At 35.6% G+C, this 27,599-nt stretch overlaps 2 long non-coding RNA genes across 2 annotated transcripts in view; one reads left to right on the forward strand and one right to left on the reverse strand.

Moving 5' to 3' along the window:
• Window positions 1-18,300, reverse strand: part of LOC116273314 — a 40,485-nt gene extending 22,185 nt beyond the window's left edge. The window contains exons 1-2 of the long non-coding RNA XR_004181697.1: window positions 18,231-18,300; window positions 9,334-9,407 (exon numbers count right to left, since the gene is read on the reverse strand). This is a non-coding gene — a long non-coding RNA (uncharacterized LOC116273314). The remainder of the gene's footprint in view (window positions 1-9,333; window positions 9,408-18,230) is intronic.
• Window positions 1-27,599, forward strand: part of LOC116273313 — a 268,870-nt gene that overhangs the window by 9,668 nt on the left and 231,603 nt on the right. The window lies entirely within an intron of this gene.

Raw genomic sequence — 27,599 nt, forward strand, 5'->3', positions numbered from 1 at the left:
TTTGATGTAGAGGAAGGGATCCAAAGGCTTAGAGAGATTGGAAAGGTGGACTAGATTAGTCACTCTAGACCTTCTCATCCCACCTGGGAGGGCCCAGAAGATATCCCTTGAACAATGTGTTGTGAAACGGATTTGTGAGGATAGTACCTGCATTTTTGAAGAGCTCTGTAATTGCTCTTCTCTATACGTCATAGCTAACAATGGGAACCACCGTCACTCAACTACAAAATTTAAATATAATGGGAATAATTGGATCCCAAGGTGGCAAGGGCCAAGTGGTGGCACTCAACCGTCAAAGGCAAGTGGACGTAACTACTGTAACGGACAGCAGAGACAAAGCAGCAGTCATCAATAGTCTGACTTATGTAGAGCTATGGGATTGGCTAACTAATCATGGTTTTCCTAGAAGTAAAATTGACAGGAAGCCTACTGCATTCCTACTTAATTTATATAAGCAGAAACCTTCTAGGTCGAATGGACAAAAGACTAATTTGAATTATAAAAACAGAATCATGGCCCCTCAATCAATTTCCAGACTCGAGCAGGTTTACAGACCCAGAACCCCTTGAATGATGGGGAGGCCGGGTCCCCTGGAGGGAGGACCCCACTACACTACCGACAATTTATGCTGTTAATCTTTTTTTCTGTCCTTCCCCATGGAGACCTCTGGTTAAGTGTGCATTGGGGAAAGGGAAATTATCAGACATTTTGGAGACTACTAGACACTGGCTCTGAGCTGACATTGATTCCAGGGGACCCAAAATGTCATCGTGGTCCTCCAGTTAAAGTAGAGGCTTATGGAGGTCAGATAATTAAAGGGGTTTTAGCTCAGGCCCGACTTACAGTGGGTCCAGTGGGTTCTTGGACTCATCTTGTGGAGATTTTCCCAGTGCCAGAATGCATAACTGGAATAGACATACTTAGCAGCTGGCAGGACCCCCACATTGGCTCCCTGAATGGTAGGGTGAAGGCTACTATGGTGGGAAAGGTCAAATGGAAGGCATTAAGAGCTGCCTCTACCTAGAAAAATAGTAAATCAAAAACAATATTACATCCCTGGAGCGATTGCAGAGATTAGTGCCACTATCAAGGATATGAAAGATGCAGGGGTGGTGAGTTCCGTCACATCCCCATTCACCTGTCCCATTTGGCCTGTGCAGAAGACATATGGATCTCGGAGAATGACAGTGGATTGTTGTAAGCTTAACCAAGTGGTGACTCCAATTTCAGCTGCCGTACCCAATGTGGTTTCATTGATTTGAGCAAATTAACACATCTCCTGGTACTTGCTATGCAGCCATTGACTCAGGAGATGCCTTTTTCTCCATTCCTGTCCATAAGGCCCACCAGAAGCAATTTGCCTTCAGCTGGCAAGGCTAGAATTATACTTTTACAGTCCTACCTCAGGGGTATATCAACTTCTGACTTTGTGTCATAATGTTATTCGGAGAGACCCTGATCACTTTTCACTTCCGTAAGATATCACACTGGTCTATTACACTGATGTCATTATGCTGATTGGATCCAGTGAGCAAGAAGTAGGAAACACACTGGACTTATTGGTGAGACATTTGCATGCCAGAGAATGGGAAATAAATCTGACTAAAATTCAGGGACCTTCTCCCTCAGTAAAATTTCTAGGGATCCAGTGGTGTGGGATCTGTTGAGATATTCCTTCTAAAGTGAAGGATAAGTTGCTGCATTTCACCCCTTCTACAACCAAGAAAGTGGCACAATGCGTACCAGGCCTATTGGCATTTTGGAGACAACACATTCCTCATTTTGGTGTGTTGCTCTGGCCCATTTGTCGAGTGACACAGAAAGCTGCCATCTTAGAGTGGAGTCCAGTAGAGGAGAAGGCTCCGTGACAGGTCCAGGCTACTGTACAAGCTGCTCTGCCTCTGGGGCCCTGTGACTCAGCAGATCCAATTGGTTGTGGTATCAGTAGCAGATAGGGATGGTGACTGGAGCCTTTGGCAGTCCCCCATAGGTGAATCACAGAGGAGGTCTCTGGGATTTTGAAGCAAGCCCCTGCCATCTGCAGATACCTACTTTCCTTTTGAGAGACAGCTCTTGGCCTCTTACTGGGCTTTGGTGGAAACTGAACGTTTGACTATGGGTCATCAAGTCACCACACAACCTGAACTGCCTATCATTAACTGGGTGCTTTCTGACCCATCTGTCCATAAAGTGGGTCATGCACAACAGCATTCCATCATCAAATGAAAGTAGCATATAAGTGATCAGGCTTGAGCAGGTCCTGAAAGCACAAGTAAGTTACATGAAGAAGTGCTCAAATGCCCATGGTCTCCACTGATGCCACACTGCCTCCTCTCCCCAGGCCTGCACCGATGCATCTTAAGCAGGCACCACCCGAAAGTGGACAACTGTGGCACTACAGCCTCTTTCTAGGACATCCTTGAAGGACAGCAGTGAAGAGAACTCTTCTCAGTGGCAGAACTTTGAGCAGTGCACCTGGTTATGCACTTTGCCTGGAAGGAGAAATGGCCAGATGTGCGATTATATACTCATTCATGGACTGTAACCAATGGTTTGGCTGGATGGTCAGGGACTTGGAAGAAGCATAAGAAAATTGGTGATAAAGAAATCTGGGGCCTGTAATCCCAGCACTTTGGGAGGCCGAGATGGGCGGATCACGAGGTCAGGAGATCGAGACCATCCTGGCTAACACGGTGAAACCCCGTCTCTACTAAGAAATACAAAAAATAGCCGGGCGAAGTGGCGGGCGCCTGTAGTCCCAGCTACTCGGGAGGCTGAGGCAGGAGAATGGCGTAAACCCGGGAGGCGGAGCTTGCAGTGAGCTGAGATCCGGCCACTGCACTCCAGCCTGGGCGACAGCGCGAGACTCCGTCTCAAAAAAAAAAAAAAAAAAAAGAAATCTGGGGAAGAGGTATGTGGATGGACCTCTCTGAGTGGTCAAAAAAGGTGAAGATATTTGTATCCCATGTGAGTGCTCACCAATGGGTCACCTCAACAGAAGAGCAGTTTAGTAATCAATTAGATAGTATGACCCATTCTGTGGACACCACTCAGTCTCTTTTCCCAGCCACCTCAGTTATTGCCCAATGGGCCCATGAAAAAAGTGGCCATGGTGGCAGTGATGGAGGTTATGCATGGGCTCAAGAACATGGACTTCCACTCACCAAGGCTGACCTGGCTCTGGCCACTGCTGAGTGCCCAATTTGCCAGCAGCAGAGTCTAACACTGAGCCCTCAATATAGCCCCTTTCCTCAGGGTGATCAGCCAACTACCTGGTGGCAGGTTGTATTGGAACTCTTCTGAAAGGGCAGAGGTTTGTCCTCGCTGGAATAGACACTTACTCAGGATATGTGTTTGTCTATTCTGCACGCAATGCTTCTGCCAAGACTGTCATCAGTGGACTTACAGAATGCCTTATCCACTGTCATGGTATTCCACACAGCATTGCCTCTGACCAAGGCACTCACTTTATGGCTAAAGAAGTGTGGCAGTGGGCTCATGCTCATGGAGTTCACTAGTCTTACCATGTTCCCCATCATCCTGAAGCAGCTGGACTGATGGAATAGTGAAATGGCCTTTTGAAGTCAAAATTACAATGCCTATTGAGCACTTTTTAATGTTTGTTGGCTATTCGTGTTTGTATATCTTCTCTTGAGAACTCTCTACTCTTGTCCTTTGCCCACTTTTTGATGGGATAGTTTTCTTTTGTCTTGCTGACCTGTTTTAAGTTCCTTGTAGATTCTGAATACTAGTCCATTGTCAGATGTATAGATTGGGAATATTTTCTTCCACTCTGTGGGTTGTGTGTTTACTCTGCTGATTATTTCTTTTGCTGTGTAGAAACTTTTTAGTTTAGTTAAGTCCCACCTATTTATCTCTATTTTTATTGTGTTTGCTTTTCTGTTCTTAGTCATGAAGTCTTGGCCTAAGCCAGTGTCTAAAAGGGTTTTTCCAATGCTATCTTCTGGAATTTGTGTGGTTTCATGACTTAGATTCAAGACTTTGATCCATCTCGAGTTGATTTTTCTATAAGGTAATAGATGAAGATTCAGTTTTATTCTGTGTGTGGCTTGCCAATTTATTACAGGACCATTTGTTGAATAGGGTGACCTCTCCACACTTCATGTTTTTGTTTGCTTTGTCAGAGATCAATTGACTGTAAGTATTTGGCTTTATTTCTGGGTTCTCATTTATGTTTCATTTGTCTGTGTGCCTATTTTTATGCCCATAACATGCTGTTTTGGTGACTGTGGCCTTATAGTATAGTTTGAAGTCGGGTAATGTAATGCCTCCAGATTTGTTCTTTTTGCTTAATCTTGCTTTGGCTATGTGGGCTCTTTTTTTGGTTTCATATGAAATTTAGGTTTTTTTTTTCTAGTTTTATAAAGAATGATGGAGTCTCCACACACAATGCAGTTTGATGGGAACTGTACTGACTTTGTAGATTGCTTTGGCAGTGTGATCATTTTCACAATGTTGGTTTTATGTATCTATGGGCATGGAATGTATTTCCATTTGTGATGTTTTTGATTACTTTCAGCAGTGTTCATAGTTTTCCTTGCAGAAATCTTTCACTTTCTTGGTTAGGTATATTCCTAAGTAGTTTTTTTTTTTTTTTTTTTTTTTTTTTTGGCATATATTTTAAAAGGGGTTGTGTTCTTGATTTGATTCTCAGCTTGATCAGTGTTGATGTATAGCAGACTACTGATTTGTTTACATTAATGTAGTACCCTGAAACTTTGCTGAATTCATTTTTCAGTTCTAGGAGCTTTTTGGGTTTTCTAGGTATACTGTCATCTCATCAGTGAATGGCAACAATTTGACTTCCTCTTTACCAATTTGAATGAAGAAATACATTTCTTTCTCTTGTCTAATAGCTCTGACTAGGACTTCCAGCACTGTGTTGAATAGAAGTGGGGAAAGTGGGCATCCTTGTCTTGTTCCAGTTCTCAGGAAGAATGCTTTCAACTTTTCCTCATTCAGTATAATGTTGGCTGTGGGTTTGTCATAAATGGCTTTTATTACCTTAAGGTATGTTTTTTGCCGATTTTGCCGATTTTATGAGGGTTTTAACCTTCTATGCCGATTTTGCTGAGGGTTTTAATCACAAAGCAATGCTGGATTTTGTCAAATGATTTTCTGTATCTATTGAGATGATCATCTGATTTTTGTTTTTAATTCTGTTTATGTGGTGTATCACACATATTGACTTGCAGATATTAAACCATTCCTACAACCCTGATATGAAACCCACTTGATCATGGTGGATTATCTTTTTTATATGCTTTGGGGTTTGGCTAGCTAGTTTTTTTTTTTTTTTTTTTTTTTTTCTTTTTTTTAGGATTTTTGCATTTATGTTCATCAGGAACATTGGTCTGTGGTTTTCTTTTTTTGTTATGTCCTTTCATGGTTTTGCTATTAGGTTGACACTGGTTTCATGGAATGATTTAGGGAGGATTCCCTCTTTCTCTGTCTTTTAGAGTAGTGTCAATAAGATTGGCACTAATTCTGCTTTGAATGTCTCGTAGAATTCAGCTGTGAATCTGTCTACCTCTGGACTTTTTTTGTTCGTAACTTTTTAAGCACCATTTTAATCTCGCCTCTTGTTACTGGTCTGCTCAACATTTCTATTTTTTTCTGTTTTAATCTAGGAGGGTCTTATATTTCCAGGAATTTATCCCTCTCCTCTTTATGTGTGTAAAGTTGTTCATAGCAGCCTTGAATGCTTTTTTTGTATTTCTATAGTATTGACTGTAATATCTCCCATTTCATTTCTAATTGAGCTTATTTGGATCCTCTCTCTTCTTGATTAATCTGACTAATGGACTATCAATTATATTTATCTTTTCAAAGAGCTGGCTTTTTGTTTGTTTTATCTTTTCTGTTTGTTTGTTTGTTTGTTTCAGTTTCATTTAGTTCTGCCCTAATTTTGTTCTTTTGTTTCTTCTGCTAGCTTTGGGTTTTGTTTGTTCTTACTTCTCTAGGTCCTTGAGGTGTAACCTTAGATTGTCTGTTTGTGCTATTTTAGACTTTTTGATATAGGTGTTTGATGCTATGAACTTTCTTTTTAGCACCACTTTTGCTGTATCCCAGATGTTTTGATAGGTTTTGTCACTATTATCATTCAGTTCAGAGTCTTTTAATTTCCATCTTGATTTCATTATTGACTCAATGATCATTCAGGAGCAGATTATTTAATTTCCATGCATTTGCATGGTTTTGAGGGTTCCTTTTCGAATATATTTCCAATTTTATCCCACTGTTGTCTGAGAGAGTACTTGCTATAATTTGATTTTCTTGGATTTTTTTATACTTGTTTTGTGTTCTATCATATAGTCTGTCTTGGAGAATGTTCCATGTGCTGATGAATAGAATGTATATTCTGTAATTTTGGGGTAGAATGTTGTATAAATATCTGTTAAGTTCATTTGATGCATGGTATAGTTTAAGTCCATCTGTCTTGATGACCTGTCTAGTGCTGTCAGTGGAGTACTGAAGTCCCCCAATATTATTGTGTTGCCATCTATCTCATTTCTTGATCTAGTAGTATTTGTTTTATAAATTTGGGAGCTCCAGTGTTAGTGCATATATATTTAGGATTGTGATATTTTCCTTTTAGAGTAGTCCTTTTATCACTATACAATTTCCCTGTATGTCTTTTTAAACCGTGTTTCTTTAAGGTTTGTTTTGTCTGATATAAGAATAGCTGCTCCTGCTTGTTTTGGTGTCCATTTGCATGGAATACCTTTTTCTACCCCTTTACCTTAAGTTTATGTGAGTCCTTATGTGTCAGGTGCGTCTCCTGAAGATAGCAGATACTTGGTTGGTGAATTCCTATTCATTCTGCCATTCTGTATCTTTTAAGTGGAGCATTTAGGCCATTTACATTCATTGTTAGTATTGACATGTGAGGTACTATTCTATTCATCATGCTATTTGTTGCCTGAATACCTTTTTTTTTTTTTTTTTTTCCATTATGTTATTGTTTTATTGCTCCTGTGAGATTTATGCTTTAAGGAAATTCTATTTTGGTGTATTTTAAGGAGTTGTTTCAAGGTTTAGAGCTCCTTGTATCAGTTCTTGTAGTGCTGGCTTAGTAGTGGCAAATTCTCTCAGGATCTGTGTGTCTGAAAAAGATTGTACCTTTCCTTCATTTATGAAGCTTAGTTTCACTGGATACAAAATTCTTGGCTGATAATTGTTTTTTTTTTTAAGGAGGCTAAAGATAGGACACCAATCCCTCCTTGCTTGTAGGGTTTCTGCTTAGAAATTTCCTGTTAATATGATAGGTTTTCCTTTTTAGGTTACCTGATGCTTTTGCCTCACAGCTCTTACAATTTTTTATTTTGCCCTGACTTTAGATAACCTGATGAACTATGTGCCTAGGCAATGATCTTTTTGCAATAAATTTCCTAGATGTTCTTTTAATTCTTGTAGTTGAGTGTTTAGATCTCTATAAAGGCTGGGGAAGAATTCCTTGATTATTCCCTCAATTATCTTTTCTAAACTTTTAGATTTCTCTTCTTCCTCAGGAATACCAATTATTGTTATGTTTGGTTGTTTAACATAATCCCAAACTTCTTGGAGACTTTGTACATTTTTTTTAAAATTCTTTTTTCTTTGTCTTTTTCAGATTGGGTTAATTTGAAAGCCTTGTCTTTGAATTTCTGAATTTTTTTCTTTTCCTTGTTCAATTCTATTGCTGAGACTTTCCAGTGCATTTTGCAATTCTCTATGTGTGTCCTTCATTTCCAGAAGTTGTGATTGGTTTTTATTTGTGCTATCTATTTCACTTGAGGTTTTTTGTTTTTGGTTTTGTTTTTTTGTTTTTTTGTTTTTTGTTTGTTTGTTTGTTTTAATATCCTGTATCATGTTTTTGATTTCTTTAAGCTGAGCTTCACCTTTCTCTGATGCCTTCTTGATTAGCTTAATGGTCAACCTTCTTAATTCTTTTTCTGGCAATTCAGAAATTTCATCTTGGTTTTGATCCACTGCTGGTGAGCTAGTGTAATCTTTTGGGGGTGTTGAAGAACCTTGTTTTGCCATATTACTGGAATTGTTTTTCTGGTTCCTTCTTATTTTGGTAGACTGTATCAGAGGGAAAACCTGGGACTTGAGGGCTGCTGTTCAGATTTTCTTTTTGTCCCATGGGGTGCTCCCTTTATGCAGTGTTCTTTCCTTTCCCTAGGGATGGGGCTTTCTGAGAGCATGTTATTTCTCTTCTGGGTCTAGTCACACAGTCAACCTACCAGGCTCTGGCCTGGTACTGGGGATGTCTGCAAAGAATCTTGTGATATGACTCATCTTCATATCTGTCAGCCATGGATAGCAACGCCTACTCCTGGTGAAGGTAGCTAGGAAGTGAAGTGGCCTCTGGGAGGGTCCTTAAACCTTGTTATGTGCACTGGTTTTGTATCATTTTGCCTCCAGCCAGGAGTTGGTGCTTTCAAGAGCAAATCAGCTTTGGTTGTATAGGAAGATTCAAGCTTGCCCTAGGGTTAGGTGGTGGGTGGGGACATAGAACTTTCAAGGGATTAAGTCCTTTTTCTTGGGCTACCAGGGCAGGCAGAGAAAGATCATCAGGTGGGGGCAGGGTTAGGTGTGTCTGAGCTTAGACTCTCCTTGGGCAGGGGTGGGGGGGGCTTGCTGGTTCTGCTGTGAGAAGTGGAGTTGTGGATCCCAGTCCAATAGAGTTATGTTCCCAGGGGGATTATGGCTGCTTCTGCTACATCACACAGATCACCAAGGAAGTTGGGGAAAGTCGAGAGCCACAGGCCTCACCCAGCTCCCACACAGCCTGTACCCCAAAAGGCTGGTATTACTTTCAGCATGCCCCCACAACAGCACAGTTTATTTCCAGGCAGCTGGTGAACAGGGCTTAGAACTTGCCCCAGGCTGTAAGACTCCCAGCTAAGAAAGCAAACTGACTTACTCTCCCATGGGACAGTTCCTCAGCTGTCCCATGGAGCCTACAGTGGTAATCCATCTCCTTCAAAGGGTCTGTGGATTATCTTGGCTTTCCTGATACCTTCCTTTGGTAGTTCTTAGAGAAAAAGTTCATAATGTAGGTTTCCACATGCTGCTCTGTCCATCCAAGTGGGAGCTGCAAGTTAGTCCTGCCTCCTAACTACCATTTCAAAAGTCACACTAATTACGTTCTTACAGGATATTGATACTCGGGTGCAATAATGTTTCATCTTCATGGATTCTGTCACTGATATTGACCTAGTCGTTTCTGAGAGGATTGATTCAACCTGTTTAAGTGCATGGTTAACAATTCTACTCTTGAAGAACAGTGGGTGTGGCAACAAAATAATGTGTTCTTCTACTCACAGTTTTTCAGAGTCCCAAGTTTTGCTATTTGCCTTTATCTTTCTTTCTTTTCTTAATGCAGCTTTCTTTCTTAGCTTTAGGGGAAGTTGAAAGAAGAAATATTAATGGAATCATGTAAATTAACAGCCACAGACCTAAACAAATACCATCTGTATTCAACCAGGGTTGCTTAAACAAGCTTGAGCACCTAAACTCTCTCTTTCTCCAGAGTGAGCTGGTTGCCAGATATGTTATGGAGAGAGATGTTAGGTGATTGCTTTTCTCAATACTGGTTAAGAGTGTTGGACCTTGGAGCAGATTGTCCCCGTCAGTTTGTGTAATCATTATACATCAGGAATGGTCCTTGGTTTATATACATAGGACCTATTGCCTACTCTTGGTTGTACTATATTAGTACTGACTTGCCCATATAGATTTCTGGTTTTGCCCTGAGGACTAAAAGTGGCTTCCTTCTGGCTACCTCCTGTTATCAGTGGCCTACAGTTTTGTAAGAGAGTCCATTTTGTGTCCTGGAAAACATTAATTTCTTGATAATTGACTCTGATATGATAGCCTGAACTTAATTATGATGAGTCTGAAATATATAAGTCATTTTGAGTAGCTGTTGTCAGTAAAATGTAAAAAAAAAAAAAAAATCAATTACTCTAATTTACTGAGAGAAAAGGTGATGATAGTTTTCACCTTGTAAAAGTAAAGTGCTATTTTTGTATCTTTAATTATTGGAAGCTGTATTTAAAAAGTGCTGGTCTAGATAAAGTGATATTGCTTCAGTAACTGCTTTATTGATTTAAATATGCTTAAAGTGTAAAATCAGTTTTCAGTCCCCTAAACTCTGAAATATTGGTGAGGAGTTTAGAAAAATTATTTCCAATTAAAATACAAAAGAAAAATGGAAAATTCCTTGTATGATTTTATGCAACATAAAATTATGGAGAGAGAAGATATATATTGTTTTAGAGATTTCTATGCTTATAAAATTTTAAGGTAAAAAAATTGTCAATCTTAATTATCTTTCTAACTTGTTTTTATGAAAACTGAAGAATTTTCAAGTAAGACTTCCTTTTGAGAGACTTGTGTCTTAAACAGTATTAAATGATTAAAAACTAAATATGGTTCTTAAAGTTTGTTTATTATGAACAGTTGGGTTCTAAACATTTCTACAATTATAATTATGATATCATTCAATCTCTTTATTGTGCCTTGTGTTATTACATTTTCATTAACATTTGTTTTCTTCCAAAGAGAAGAAAAAACTTTTCCAGCAAATGCACCATTTAATAGTCATATAAAATGTCGATCGACTTCCTTATTTGAAAGTTATTAGTAATTGCTTTCGTATACAAAATCGCAAGTATCACAACCCTGATAAATTATTGCACCATTGTCCCCTTGTAATTATAAATAAACTATTAAGAGAGAGTGAGAGAGAGAAGTAAATCTCTGAAAGATACTTCCTGTATATATGACAGTTTTAAATATGACTTTTATCTACATGTGACACATACTGTTTTATATTTAGTCAAAATATTTATTGCGTTTATTATAAAAAATAAACAGCAAAATATTTACTATGCTTATTAGTTTCTTGATGAGAAGGAAGATAAGGATAAATAGCTTTTTATAAATACAAAAAGTTTTACATCATTTCTTTTAAAACCTTAAGTGCTTTGCTCTCGGTCTTGTATTATTTTCTTTTTTGTGACCAAAAGTTGACTAGACAAGTAAAACCATCTCGGATAGCACGTACGTAAAGGTTATTTAGGCTTTTTTGTGAGAAAGTATAGTGCTCAGTACTGAAGTAACAAATAGGGTTTAAAATTATTTTATTTCTATAGCAGAAAATAGGTTAGTTGCAAAGATTAGTGTTTTCGTTTATTTTTAAATTAATTTCTAAAAATGCTATGTATATATCTTTCTGATCTCTTTCCAGAGTGAAGGAAAGACCTTAGATTGGTTGATTTATTACACAGAAAATCTGGTATAATAAATACTTAATGATTATTTGGTGAATGAATAAATTTGCTGTGAATTTATCCTGTAACAGTAAATCTTTATTTTCTTCATTATTCTATAAGATTCTTACTATATTCATTTCTGTACATCCACTAATTTCATTTGGCTGCTGAAAGATCAGAGAAATATGTGACCTGAACTTTTGACATAATCTGATACCTATTGGACAAAAGTAAGACCTAAGATCTTATTAAAAACCTTGGCACGTGGATCACAAGGTCAGGAGATCGAGACCATCCTGCCTAACATGGTGAAACCCCATCTTTACTAAAAATACAAAAAAATTAGCTGGACATGGTGGCGGGTGCCTGTAGTCCCAGCTACTCCGGAGGCTGACGCAGGAGAATGGCGTGAATCCGGGAGGCGGAGCTTGCAGTGAGCCGAGATGCTACCACTGCACTCCAGCCTGGGCGACAGAGCAAGACTCTGTCTCAAAAATAAAAATAAATAAATTAATTAATTAACCTTGACATCATTGTCATTTTCAAAAAAACTCTGAATTGTTTTCTTGAGAATTTAATGTTTTTGTATTTATATATTTATTTTCTTTAATGTGAACTTGCCCTAATTGAACTTTATTATATTTAAGATATTTAATGAATGTTTATAATTCCACCTATGTATAAGCTACTCAATAACTTGGTAGAAGTAGTACATAAGAAAAGCAGATTTTCAGATTTCTTAATTTTCTAACTAAACTAACTTTTAGAAATTTACTAGAGATTTTCATTATTTGAGTTTTAAATAAATATTTGTTCAAACTATATCCTAGTGTTTGAATAAATGTTATAAGTTAAACTTAGAAGTACTAGATATCAAGATTGAGCAACTTCTTGGTTATATACATTTGTGAAGATTGCGTTTAAGTCATAAAATTTGGGAGTTTAAGGATACTTAATTTTATCCTTTAATATACTCTCTAAATTTATTATTTTATTGAACATCTATGGCATGCAGAAAACTAAACTAGCACTGTAAAGGAAGTGCTTCCAAAAAATTAATTTAGGACATATACAGGTTCTTTTCCTTTTGTGGTATATATAAATTATAATATATTCTAAAGTTCCCTTTTTTGTTCTAATTTTGTCCTGCTAATTTTTTAAGAAGTAAATTCATCTTCAAATCTCTCTCATTTCACACAGTTAGGTGGAATAAAAAGGCCTAGAATCTTAAGATTCAATGCATGGAGCTGGGCGTGGTGGCTCATGCCTGTAATCCCAGCACTTTGGGAAGCCAAGGCTGGTGGATCACTTGGGGTCAGGCGTTCGAGACCAGCCTGACCAACGTGGTGAAACCCCATCTCTACTAAAAATACAAAAATTATCTAGGCGTGGTGGCATATGCCTGTAATCCCAGCTACTCTGGAAGCTGAGACAGGAGAATCACTTGAACCCAGGAGGCAGAGGTTGCAGTGAGCAGAGAGTGCACCACTGCACTCCAGCCTAGGTGACAGAGTAAGACTCTGTCTCAAAAAACAAAACAAAACAAAACAACAACAAAAAAAAACCATACACTTTTACTTATTCTGTTGGTTCTGAACTTAAATCAGAGAGCTTATTAAAATGTTAGGGCCGGGCGTGGTGGCTCACGCTTGTAATCCCAGCACTTTGGGAGGCCGAGGCGGGCGGATCACGAGGTCAGGAGATCGAAACCATCCTGGCTAACACAGTGAAACCCCGTCTCTACAAAAAAAAATAAAAAAATAAATAAATAAATAAAATTAGCCAGGCGTGGTGGCCGGCGCCTGTAGTCCCAGCTACTCTGGAGGCTGAGGCAGGAGAATGGTGGGAACTCGGGAGGCGGAGCTTGCAGTGAGCCCAGATCGCGCTACTGCACTCCAGCCTGGGCAACAGAGCAAGACTGTGTCTCATAATAATAATAATAATAATAAATAAATAAAATAAAATGTTAGGTATGTCGTTTGAGAGAAAATGAAAATTTATGTTTGGAAAATTAGTCTTAAAAATAATAACTTTAGAAAAAAAGTAAATATTAATTCATAACACTAAGTGCAATGAATTTACTACCCTATGTTTTATCAAATGGGGTTTCAGCATCCTTAGCTAATGAAAAAATGATTTTAAATCATGATTTTAAAATCACCCAGGAAATAAAAGTATTATTTGTGAACAAATAAGTTTAACATTGTCAAAATTTAAAGGGGAAGAGTCATGTTTTAAAAACTGGGGAATAAGTGAACGAATACTCATTACAACTTGAGAATACCAGCCTTCTCCCAATTTGCCTCTGGAAGGCTGGCATTCCAGGATTCTAACCTCCAGGAGAAGAATGGCAAATTCTTCTCTGAGAAGGTGAACAGCCCTAATTAAAACAAGAAGTAAAAACAAACTGAAAGCAAAAAAAAAGCAAAAAAAAAAAAAACAAAAAAAAACCTGAAGCAAAAAAAACCTGAAAGGTGTTAACACTGAGGTTTTTGCTAATGAAATGGCTGAGCCACAGCATCCAAGATTAGGCTGAGAAGCCCTAGCCATGCCCGGAGAGTTTCTAATCAACTTTTAGTTTCCTAAGGGTGTGGGATAAAAATCAAAGGAGCCCAGGATCAACAGACAATTGAGTCCAATATGAGAGAGAGAGAGAGAAAAGGAAAGGAGCATCTTGGAAGACATACATCATGAAAGGAGAAGAAAACTTTAATCCAACGTTAATAATTTTCAGACAGGACACTGTGTTCATGACATGAGAACATTTAGTGGATTTCTATTTTATAAGTAGTGCATGTGAAAACTGAGTGCTGTTACCTGAAATAAGTAATATGCTTTTTCTTCCATTCTTGCCCCTAATCAATCCACATTCTCTGACCTCATCTACAATTCAATTATACTAATCATACGACATTATGAATTTTGAAGGTCAACAATGTTAAATATTGACAATTTAATATAGTCTGACCTAATACTATTCTCTATTCTTTGTGTTACACACTGTATTGGTCAGACTGTTCTCTTTGCCTTTTTACAAAAATGGACGTTCTTTTTAGAGCAGTTTTTGGTTTACATAAAAATTTTGCTGAAAGCACAGTCTTCATATTACATCCCCCAGGTTCTGCTGTTACTAAATTCTTGCAGTAGTGTGATAGTTTTATTACAACTGATGAAACAATATTGAAACATTATTATTAAATGAACTCCATAATTTACATTAGTGTTTACTCTGTGTTGTAGAGTTCTGTGGGTTTCTACAAATACATAATGTCCTGTATCTCCCATACAGTATCATACCTAGTAATTTTACTGCCTTAAAAAAGCTCTATGCTCTACCTATTCATGCCTCCATCCCTTCCTCTGACCCCTTGGCAATCATGATCTTTTTACTATCTCTGTAGTTTTGCTTTTTCAAGAATATCATACAGTCATACAGTATATAGCTTTTTCAGACTGGCTTTTTGTCCTTAATATGTATGTTCCCCCATGTCTTCCCATAGCTTGATAATGCATTTATTTTATCACTGAATAACACTCCACTTGATGGATGTTCCATAGTTTATCCATTCACCTATTAAAGGGCATCTTGGTTGTTTCTAATTTTGAAAATTATGAATAAAGTTCTTATAAACATTCATGTGCAGGTTTTTTGTCCATATAAATTTTTAACTTATTTGAGTAAATACAAGTGTGATTGTTGCATCGTATGATAAGACTATATTAGCTTCATAAGACACTGCCAGATTGTCTTCTAAAGTGGCTGTACCTTTTGCATTTCCATCAGCAATGAAAGAATCCCTGTTGATTCACATCCTCATCAAGGTTCTTTATTATCAGTGTTTTGGATTTTAGCCATTCTGATAGATATGTACTGGCATTTTTTTATTGTTTTAAAATTGCAATTCCCTGATGGCATATGATTTTGGGCATCTTCTCATATGCTTATTTGCCATCTGTATATCTTCTTTAGTGAGGTGTCTGTTCATATCTTTTTCCCATTTTATATTTTTTTAAAAATCTTATATTTTGGATAAAAGTCCTTTATTTAAAATGTATATGTTTTGAAAATTTATTCTTCCAGTTTTTGGCTTGTCTTTTCATTCTCCTAATAGTGTTTTTCTCAGAGCAGAAGTTTTTAGTTTTAATGAAGAGCAACTTACCAAATTTTTTGCTCATTTGTGTTGTTTTTAGTATTGTATCTAATATTCATTGCAAATGCAAAAATTTGCTCCTAGACTTTCTCCTGTATTATTATCTAAACGTTGTATGGTTTTGTATCTTATATTTAGGTCTATGATCCATTTTGAGTTACTTTTTGTAAAAGATGTAAAGTCTCTGTCTAGGTTCATACTTAGTATTTTTTCGTGTGAATGTCCACTTTTTCTGGAACCATTTTCTTTTTTGAAAAGATTATCCTGTCTCCACTGAAATATTTGTTCCCTTGCCAAAGATCAGTTGACTGTATTTGTGTTGGTCTATTTCTGGGCTCCTTATTCTGTTCCATTAATCGATTTAGCTGATACCACACTGCCTTGATCACTGTAGTTTTATACTTTATAGTTAGTCTTCAAGTAGGGTAGTGTTAGTCCTCTGACTACTTCTTTAGTATTATGTTGACTATTCTGGATCTTTTTTCCTTTCTATATAAACTTTAGAATGTTTATTGATATCCACCAGATAACTTTCTGAGATTTTGACTGGGAATGCATTGTATCTATAGATCAAATTGGGAAGACTTGGCATCTTAAAAAAGTGTTTTTATTCATGAACTTGAAATATTTCTTTGTTTATAGCTTTGATTTATTTCATAAATGTTTCATAGTTTCCCTCATATATCTCTTGTACCTATTTTGTCAAGTTGAAATGTAAATATTTCTATTTTTGCAAGCTAATATAAATGGCATTGTGTTTTAATTTATAAATTCAATTGTTTATTACTGTTATATAGGAAAGCAACTGACTTTTGTGTATATTTTGTATCCTGCAACACTACTATGGATGCTTATTAGTTCCGGAAGGATTTTGTTTCTTTGAAATTTTCTATATAGATAACATGTAATTTTCCAAAAAGAAAATTGTACTTCTCCTTTCCAATTTGTATACCTTTATTTAGTTTTTTATTAACTATTTAGTATTTTATTAACTAGGACTTATACTATTATATAGAATAGTAGTGGTGAGAAGAGACATACATTGCTTGTTCCTGATCTTATGAGAAAAGCATCTCTTGTCTCAACATCAAATATGAGGTTATCTATAGGTTTTTTGTAGATGTTATTTTTCAAGTTGAGGAACTTCCTATTTATTCCTAGTTTGCAGAAAGCTTTTGTTATAAATGGATATGGGTTTTGTCAAATGTTTTTCTGCATATATTGAAATGATCATATGATTTTTTTCCTGACCAAAGCTCTTTATAAATATGTTAATGATAGACATCATTGCAATCACACTAGTGGTATTTACTAGAGACAGAGTCCTTATCTAAGTAATGCTTTTATAGCAGAATGTACCTCTCTGTCAGTGTTGCTAATTGTAAATAAATCTGAAATTATTGATTTATGAAGCATGACTCTCTGGAAATGTCACTTAATTGATGCAATTAGAGTAGTATAAAATGCAAAGCTTTAATGACTGAATAGCTTCCTTTTGTGTATGTAATTCTATGTATGCATCATTTAGAAACCACTCACTTTAAATCTGGGCAAGGGCTCATTGTAATGTGACAAGAAAAGAGAACTGATGCAAATATGCTTTTGACCATATTGCTTGCTGTGCTTTGAGTAACAAAGTTAATTTGTATCTGACCCAGGAATCTCTTTTTCTTTTTGCCAGTATCATGAAATAGTTACCAGCTAACTTACTAGCTTATAGATAGGGTAAAATGAAATGCTGACCCAATACATTTCTACATGACAATAGTTGGCTGGAACTGCATAGCATCTGCTTCTTTCAGTGAATCATATAGTCTCCAGTTTCCCATGGTCCTACTATGAACCACTGTCAATTACTTTTTTTTCTAATTGAGTTTTTATTTTCTTATTGCAATATTAAGAGGCATGATAGAGTAATGGTTAGCACCAAGGACTTAAACTATGATGCCCGTGTTCAAATCTGAATTTCACTACATAAACCTGTATGACTTTAGATAAGTTACTTAAGGTTTATATGGCTCTGTTTCCCCATCTAATAATGGTGATGGATATAATAATAATGCTTTCTTTATAATTACTGTTAAAATTTACCAAGTCCATATGCATAAGTACTAAGGATAGTGCTGGACATATATTACAGTAAAGGTTAACTGTTACTATTATAAATTATGTCCCTATTAAAAATGAGAAAGTAAAAGAGAAATATTTGGGTCACAAACTACAAATAGGATATTATTCATGGCATAGTTCTGTGTGCTTATGCAAAGTGTATCTGTATTGGAGAATTAGTTTAGTAATATTCCAGATGGTTATAGGAAGCTAGAAACGTAATATTACCTGGTTGTCTTTGTGATGTAATTTTTGTAATTATTTTTAGGTTTTATGGAAGTTGGCAATAGAAACCTTAATTCTGAGAGAAAGTAATGGAAACTTAGATGTAATCTCAGCAATGAGAAAGGACCACCTTATAGAATATTTAAGCTTTCACAGTATGTTATCTTGACTCTCTTGACTATGTTCTTTTTTAAATGACATACTTTTTGAGGTTAATAGATCTTTTATATGCCTAGTAGAGAGTTTATTGTGACCTATATAATTCATTAGATCTGGTAACATAAACTTTCTGCTTTTAACATTAACCTGTAGGAAAAAATACATAGAGTAGACAAATATCAACCAGACATGTCTGTATTACAGAAATACTGCGGAAATGGTCCTAAACATTTTCAATAATATTGCTTATTAGTAGTAATCATTTAGAATGATAGTAATTGATATAAATGTTTCTTACTCATGACTGCTTGACTCAGATTGGATAGTTGATTATATTAGCAGAACTAACACTGCAAATACTAAACTGGTAACAGTGTTGTGTGCAGATCATTATGTGATTGTATTGTTACATCACAGAAGAAAAAGACAGACATCAACAGAACATAAAAATACATTAAATAAACAATAATGAATAATGTTAGAGCATCCCTGCCACACCTAGAAAATCTATTTTAAATAATCTTCACGTAATGCTATTTTAACACATAAATTGAGTTTCTAAAATGAATATGATAACTGCCAATTTGATTAAAAACAAAAGTCATGCCTTTTGTAAAATGCTGAATTGCTTACACAATTAGTTCCAATTGAAAAGAAACAGTTTCTCCTATTGTGCTATCATTTACTATAAAAATGGAGAATTAAAAAATTAAATTCTGAATGTACAGTGCCAATTAACCAATATATAGATAATCTAGTGACATCAGTCACAGCTTAATTTTAAAAATTTTTCTATATTTTGGGCACTGAAAATGGCTATAAAATCAGGCTTCACTGATACCTACCATAGCACAGAATTTTTCCCATAAATGCTGGTTTTTTTGTACTAACTAGAACACATCCTGAAATATTTTAATAAATTTTTTTCTTGTTCTATATCAAACATGAAATGAACCTCTTCACCTCTGAGGTCAGAGTTACTACTCATTTAAACACTCAACATTATTCAAAATTTATATTTTATGGTTAAGAAAAATTATTTTCTTAGACTTTTCACTTTTAAAAAAATTTTCTTCATCACTAATGGGTTTCTTTTTACATCTGTATTTCACCAGGAAATTCAGTTTTAATAATTACTGTATTACCACATATGCAGTTGGAATTGAAATGCAGATTCCAACAGCTTAAAATGAGTAATGCAAATATATGCTTGAATAAAATCACAAATAACATAAATCAAAAATCATATATTTTTATAAATTTTCAAAATAATTAGAACTTTATATGGTTAATTCATTAAAGCCAAATTCCTATTTTAGTTGTTTCTTCCTTTCTATTATTAGCTGAGTAGGATATGATCTTGGAGGTGAAGAAGGCATAAATAAATGCAACATATTTTATATATTGTTATTACTCAGGTCTTCATGGGTAATATAGCGTAATGGTTAAGAATTTACCTTTTCTGGTAAGACAGACAAAGGAGGTCCACCTGGCTCTTCCATTTCTTCTGACCCTACTCATATCCACAGAATTTGAGAACTGAGCTCCAGATTCCTCACCTTTAAAATGGGCATGATAATAGTATCTATTCCTGTGACACTATGGGTTATGACAAAAGTATCTGGGTTGCATGGTGCATGGTAAGTGCTGATTACATTAATACTTTTTTTTTTAATAATCAGTAGGTACCATTTGAAGAAAGGAGACATTTGAATATGTCTACCCTAAACTATTAATGAATAATTTGAATTTGATTGTACTTACATATAGTTTTTAAATGTTTTGTGTGCTCATTTTATTCTTACTAAGTGGATCCTTTAGTTTCTCTTCAATGTTAGTAGAGAAATCTGTAATTTAATGTACATCTATTAATTAGCTGTATATGCTCATTACTGGCCTGATTTCATAGTGATCCCAATTAGAAAACTGAAAAAATCCTCTAAGTGTAAATTCTAAATCATGTGTTAAAATACATGTGATTAAAATGAACTTGGATATTTTTGTTGAAGCATATATTTCCTTGTAGCAGTTTTTTTTTTTTTTTTTTTTTTTTTTTTTTCTGCTGGTATATTCACACATATAATTACTAACATCTACAAAACATTTAAAGAAACAAGTATATAGCTTTTTTTTTTCCCAAAGAACAGTATTTAATGATGTATATATAGGTTTTTCATAATTAAAAAAATTTATACATGCAATTTGAATGAGAACTACAACAATCTCCTAATCGTAAAAATACCTATGCTAAGAGTAGGCTCAGTTGCATATAAAATCAAAATAAAAGTAACTATAGAAATGTCTTCTTCTCTTGTAACAAGAAGTAGGGAGCTTAAGGCTCATATGGAGGCTCCATGAAGTCACCAGCATCATGGGCTTCAGCCAGCTCACCATTTAGGAAGCCTGCTCATGTGTCTTCACCCTTCTGGTTCAAGATGGCTATTCTAGACATAACATCTAAGTTCTATATGTCAGGAGGGAGAGAAAGGAAAGGGTAGCTCTTATCCTTTTGAAGGAAATAATCCCAAATTTGCCATAAAAGTTATTTTTGTAATTGGATAGTGATTTTCTTTACTTGCTAATGGCCAGTACTTAGAGATCCATAGCCACCTTCAGCTGTAAAGGGCCCAGTTAAAAGCTGGAATATTAAAATTAGCAGTCTCTGCCATATAGGTTTTGGAGAATACAGGTACACATTCAAAAGTGTTGCAGACATCTATTAAATCTGGGTTTATAAACTATTAGAAATTGGTCAGGCTGTTACAACCCAGTCATTTGTTTTTCATGATTAAATTGTTATAATAGCTATAATTGGTTCTGCATCATCTGCTAAGAAAATGGTAGAGCTATTAAAAAACAGTAAGTGCCATGTCATACTACTCAACTGTTCAATACATCAAACCATTTTAGAATTCTTTTAAAGTATTTTTACTGAACAGGTAACAATCTTCAGTTTCAAAGAACATTTTATGTTTTATCAGCAGATAGTGCCTGACTGTCCATTAGGAGTATTGCTTTAGGACAATATTTATATTGAGTAAAATACTTCAGTAATTGACTTTAAAGTAATTTTTTTTACCTCATACTTTTAATTTTGAAAAAACAAAAAGTAACAACTATGAATATAAATTTGTTAAGGCTTTAAATTGACATAGCTATCTAATTCAGAAAGTTGTTCATATGAGTTACCATCTGCCTGTTCTTACTCTCTGATTAAAGTAGAAGTCATCAGAGAGTTTAAAAATGCAGGTTTTTGTCTCTTCTGGTTATAAGTGAAACAAGTCATTTGTGTTGGGATTTAGGAACCTTGTGGCAGTGCAGCTAATGATTTAAATTAAATTAATTTATCAAGGCATAGAATTTTAGAATTCATGGAAACGTTTGAGAATACATCCTCCAATGTTGTCATTTTATAGTTGAGGCACTGAGGTCTGGAAACTTTAAGTGACTTGGTAAGGTCATATTAATGAGTTAGTGGCAGTACTGAAACCAAGACAAGGGTTTTACTGCCTTTTAATCTAATGCATCTTGCCCATACTCCCTCCACCCACCCACCCTTCCTTCTTTCCTTCCTTCCTTCCTTCCTTCCTTCCTTCCTTCCTTCCTTCCTTCCTTCCTTCCTTCCTTCCTTCCCTCCTTCCTTCCTTCCAACTCTGTTTTCTGCATTTTAGTAGTATTAGCATAAAAATAGTTGTGTATCACACAGGTTTCAGATGTGGAAAAAGAAAATCAATTTGTTTGGGCAAAAATTAATTTAGTACAGGGAATAAGGTGCTTATTATCTTGTTGGAAAAATTGATGTGGGGAACTCCAGGATGGGTTTTCAGAAATAACTTGCAAAACACCATGATATAGTCCAGCAGAGGAGCTGAGGCTGCTGCCACACATTTTCACATTTTTAAAACTAGTGACTGGAATCTGAAATAGCTGGTAGGTAAGCTACTATCACTAACTTCATAACTGTTGTTTGACATGCATAAAGCTACTGAATAGTCTCGAATTGTACAGCAGAAAACTACATGTATCAACTATGTGTGCCAGCAGAGCTAACCAAAGAAAAATGTATATACTATATATATACACACTATATATACTATATATACTGCGTATATATATATACACTATATGTACATATACTATATATATACTATATATAGTGTATATATATACACACACAGAAAATAATGGCCTGTGTATATATATACACACACACAATAATAGCCTGTATATATATAGTATATACTATACATACGACTAAAGATACAAAAATTAGCCAGGTGTGGTGGCCTGCACCTGTTGTCCCAGCTGCTTAGGAGGCTGAGGCAGGAGAATTGCTTGAACCTGGGAGGTGGAGATTGTGGTGAGCCGAGATCGCGCCATTGCACTCCAGCCTGGGCAACAAGAGCAAAACTTCACCTCAAAATAAAAATAAAAATAATATATACCCAAAGGATTATAAATCATGCTGCTATAAAGACACATGCACACGGATGTTTATTGCGTCACTATTCACAATAGCAAAGACTTGGAATCAACCCAAATGTCCATCAGTGACAGACTGGATTAAGAAAATGTGGCACATATACACCATGGAATACTATGCAGCCATAAAAAAGGATGAGTTTGTGTCCTTTGTAGGGACATGGATGCAGCTGGAAACCATCATTCTTAGCAAACTATCGCAAGAACAGAAAACCAAACACCGCATGTTCTCACTCATAGGTGGGAACTGAACAATGAGATCACTTGGACTCGGGAAGGGGAACATCACACACCGGGGCTTATCATGGGGAGGGGGGAGGGGGGAGGGATTGCACTGGGAGTTATACCTGATGTAAATGAGGAGTTGATGTGTGCTGACGAGTTGATGGGTGCAGCACACCAACATGGCACAAGTATACATATGTAACAAACCTGCATGTTATACACATGTACCCTAGAACTTAAAGTATAATAATAATAATAATAAATAAATTTAAAAAAATAAAATAAAAACGAAAGAATGTATACTTCAATATTATCAACATATACTTGGTACAGTTGAGGTCAAAAGAGATTGCATGGCTTTACCTTAGGTAATAATGGTTAGTAAGAGGCACTATAGAGGGTCAAACTAAAGATTTCATCCCTCAAATGTTTTTTTATTGTGCCCTGTTTCCCCTACATGTATTATAGTTATTAATATGGTAAGAATTTTATGTAACATTTTAATTTCAGGACTTAGATCAAAATTATTGGGAAAATACATATTTTGAATATGAATAATGATTACTTGCTTTGGTTAATCTCTAAAACTGGCAGTAATGTCATCAATAGCAATGCAATGCTTTGTGGTTTTAGGCAACTGGCATTTGAATCTAGGGAAATTCGAGTGTTCATGCATTCTAGAACTCTGAAAATGTTTCAGGGTTTGATTGCAGAGAGGATTCAGCCCATCTTTTTTTTTTTTTTTTTTTAACATGCTATTCTGTTTAACAGTGAGGAAAAATTCAGTTTGGGCTCCAGAAAATTTTACATGGAATAAACATACCCACATGATCATTGCTTTAGCGCTTTGGATTATTTTGACCAATTTACTGCTCTTTCGTATCAGGTTTCCAAATACCACCTAGAGTTCTACTTCCTCATATTCTGAATATTATGAATCACATTTAAAATTTACAATATCCCGGAAATAATACATTTCCCAATTTTTTACTTTTGTTTCTTCTCTTTTTCTTCTCTTTTTTCACTATCATCAATGACTCAAAAAATGTTTGAACCTCTGTTATGTGAAGTAACTATTACTCTCACTCCTGCCCTCAAAAGAGCTTTTGATCTGATTAGAGGGACTGTATACACACTTGCATGGAGTAGTTAAGAGGAAAAAAGAAGGCTTGAATGGTAAGTAGTAGAGAAGATCAGAGAAGGGAGAGATCACTAGTGAGTGCTTAAGGCTGGTAACAAATTTCAGAGAATATTTCGGTCTAGACTTGAAGGATACATTATAATATGCATAATTTGTGTTAAACCCTTTAGGTCAATGATAGATCCCAATGGCCATTTTAGGTAAATCTGTGATAAACTGCTTGACATTTTTAATTTATGGTAATATAAATCATCTTTTAAAGAAAAATTAAATTTAAAACATAAAATGAGAAATTTCATTGCAATGATATAAACCACTTACAAAAAGATACACTTAGAATACATACATATATATAGCAAAATGCCAGAAATATTTTATACACCAGAGTAAAGATATAAGATGTGATAGAAAAATCACATATGTTTCTGAATTTTTATTCTTTTCATATTTAATTATGGGACATTGCCAATGCAGAAAAAAACAATATAAAGCCCCATATTATTTAATTTAATCCTGGTAAAAAATATAACTGAAGCCAGAGGCTACAAGCCTCAGCTGACAATTTAATGAAGACTTTTGAAAGAAGGGGAGATTCTGGGTGCTTTGGGAAGACAAGCCCTGAGTGAATAATTACATCAGTTTAGACAAAGAAAAGGTCAACAAATACTTATACATTAGTTACTAAAATATTTGTTAAATATGTGTTTATTTTTTATCTAATTATAATGAATTTGAATTTTTCTATAAATCCATTTGCTGTGAAGGCAAAAGATCTTTTCAGTAATAATTGAAACATTTATTTTTTTAAAGTTCTAACGGCTGTTGACTTGTTTCCATGAACCCATAAATATTCTCTATAGACAACCATATGCTAAAATGTTTGTTGTGGGATACCTACTTTTTGTTTAAAATTGTAAGTGCTGTTGTTCATTGGATGCAAATTTTACCCACCACGCTTGTAACATCAACTGTAAAATCACTGACATTGTTTCCCATAATTTTCTTAGTATATATGTGATTTGAGTTTGCTTGTTAGCAGTTTGCATCAGGGTTTTCTCCCTACAGGCTTATTTATAAAAATCTAATGCTTCTAATGCATTCACTTCTGGAAAGCAGCACAAGTGTACCTTTTTCTCAGATATTAGGATGTGTTGTACACAATGTAGGTCATCACTCAGGTTCAGGGCAGGAATCTGCTGCTAACATAAAGGGAACTGGGGAAGTTCAAAAAGCCAGTGACTTCCTGATTTTAAAAACAGCACATAGAAGGAAGTAACAAGAAGCCTCCAACTGCCTTTTCTTTTGGATTTTAATGTGAATTTTACATTCTATTGTTGTCTTACAGTCAATATTATCATGAGCCTTCCTGTGACAAGAGAAGATAATGCTCTCCTTCCCCTTGGCAGTTAAATGCATACTGATCTCCTCGGGATAAACTCGGTCATGTTCTCCTGAGATGCACCCCTAAAATTCCTTTCCTTTGACCCTATATGTCTTAATACTTCTTGAAAGTTTCACTGTATTACTATCTTATGTCATAGCTATTTGTGGATATATATCCACATAACTCTGCTTACTATATTGGAAGGTTTTTAATTGTTAGCAGATAGCTTGCATTAATTTTTACATCCCCTGGAGTTCTTAATACTGATGTAAAGAAAATACTTTAGAATTACTAGTTTGTGGCCAGGTACGGTGGCTCACGCCTGTCATCCCAGTACTTTGGGAGACTGAGGCGGGCAGATCACCTGAGGTCGGGAGTTCGAGACCAGCCTGACCAACATGGAGAAACCCTGTCTCTACTTAAACAGTTACAAAAATTAGCTGGGTGTGGTGGTGCATCATGCCTGTAATCCTAGCTACTTGGGAGGCTGAGGCAGGAGAATCACTTGAACCCAGGAGGCAGAGGTTGCAGTGAGCCAAGATTGTGCCATTGTACTCCAGCTGGGGCAACAAGAGTGAAACTCTGTCTTAAAAAAAAAAAAAAAAAAAAAAAAGAATTACTAGTTTGTGTGAAAAATTTAACTTTTTTGAGACAGTGTTTTACAATGTAAAATGGAAATGAAAACCTATTGTTTAGTTTTTTTGTGACAATCAAAATAATTGAAAATACCTTATAGTGCCTGGCATATAGTATAGCAGGAGAAACAGCAGCAACAGAAATAATAGTAATGACAATAATAGTAGTAGTACCAGCAGCAGCAAAAGCAATTGCTATTGGATAGAGTTTTTATTTTTTAATGTTTTAAAGAATATATTTTCACACTTTAGTTTTTAGGAATATAGCAATAATGAAAAATTTGTTCAGGGTTTTCTTTGTGTGAGGCCGCTGGTCTAAGTTCTCCTCATAACAATCCTAAGAGATAGGTGCTGTTACCATGCCCACTTACATATGTTGAACTTGAAGCACAGAGAATTTTAGTAATTTTTTCAAGTCCATGTAGGTGACAAAGTAACAAAGTAAGGTTTCAGCCTCCGTTAGTCCAACTCCTCCAGAGGCCATCTGACACTAAATGAGTACTCAATAAGCATTCATTGAATGATTGATCTCTGCATGTTTTCAAATTATGTATTTGACTTTACTCTTTTAATTTCTTTCTATATTTACAGTCTTACACTATACATTTAGTTGTTTTGTGGAGAATAACTAGTGCAACACAAAAACAAGATGCATAGTTTGTTGCCAAAAGGCATTATTGCTTTATTGCTGGGAAGCACTGTTATCACACAATGCAAAATTTAAAAAATGTTAGTGGTAAATATGAGGCCTACATATGTAAGTTTATAAGTATGTAGCCATATATTGCTGTTGCTTGTATAATCCACCCAAGAATATCAGTCTCCTTGCTTTTCAGTCACATTTCCTATCTAAATATTGGTAGATATGTGTGACATGAACTAGGAGAGCAAAATATGTGAGATGTTACAAAAATATTATTTGCTTTTCTAGTGGAATCCTTTGATCTTTTTTTAAAATCTCAATTGAGTCCATTTTTAGAAAAGCCGAAAATGAGAGGTTGGGGTATTGTATCTATTGTTTGGCCTTATTACAGTCATTAACTGTAGTCAAGGTGCCTTTCAGGATGAGAGGATGATAGATAGACCACATTCTCACGATCGCTTTCACTGTCACGGAGAACAAAAGTCAGGGAGGTGGGAGGTAGCAGAAGACAGAGTGCAGTGGGATACAGGTGCACCTTTTCCAGAGAAGAGCAAGATGAATGTTCCCATTGTCACAGCTCCCTGCATTTCCTTAGTCGTTAGTATGACAGGTCTGTTATTGATGACATGACATGGGACCTGTTGTGAAGCTTCATTCCCCTTCTTTGAAGCTACTCCTGTGTCCTTTAAACAGTATATGGTTATCTAATGTGTCAGTACATCTGCCTTCATATCCCAATCTAAGCTATCTTGGTAATGACAGAAAATCACACCACTTGTAAAAAGGGAAGATGATATTAAAGTTTCATAGCTGTGTTAACTGCAATTCTTAGCAGTGGTTTCTTATGTAATAATAGGCAAGGTCAAGAATAAATTTATCTGAGTAAGAGAAAATAGCATAATTTGAGCTCTCAATCTGCTGCAAAAGAATGCTTTGTAGTCTAAAGCTCATCATTTTACTTATATGCTTTCTCCAGTTGCACTATTGAGATTAAGAGTTTCAAAGTTCTGTTTCAAGAAGTACTGCATGATATAGATCATTTGAATGGATCATTTAAATTAACTACTTGAGAAAAATAACTGAATGTCCAAATCGTGACCAACCACTATTGATTCCATTTTAATAATTATTTGAAAATTATGGAATCTTTTGGGAAC

Source organism: Papio anubis, unplaced genomic scaffold, assembly GCF_008728515.1.
Source record: "Papio anubis isolate 15944 unplaced genomic scaffold, Panubis1.0 scaffold54, whole genome shotgun sequence".
In the NCBI taxonomy this organism is placed as follows: domain Eukaryota; kingdom Metazoa; phylum Chordata; class Mammalia; order Primates; family Cercopithecidae; genus Papio; species Papio anubis.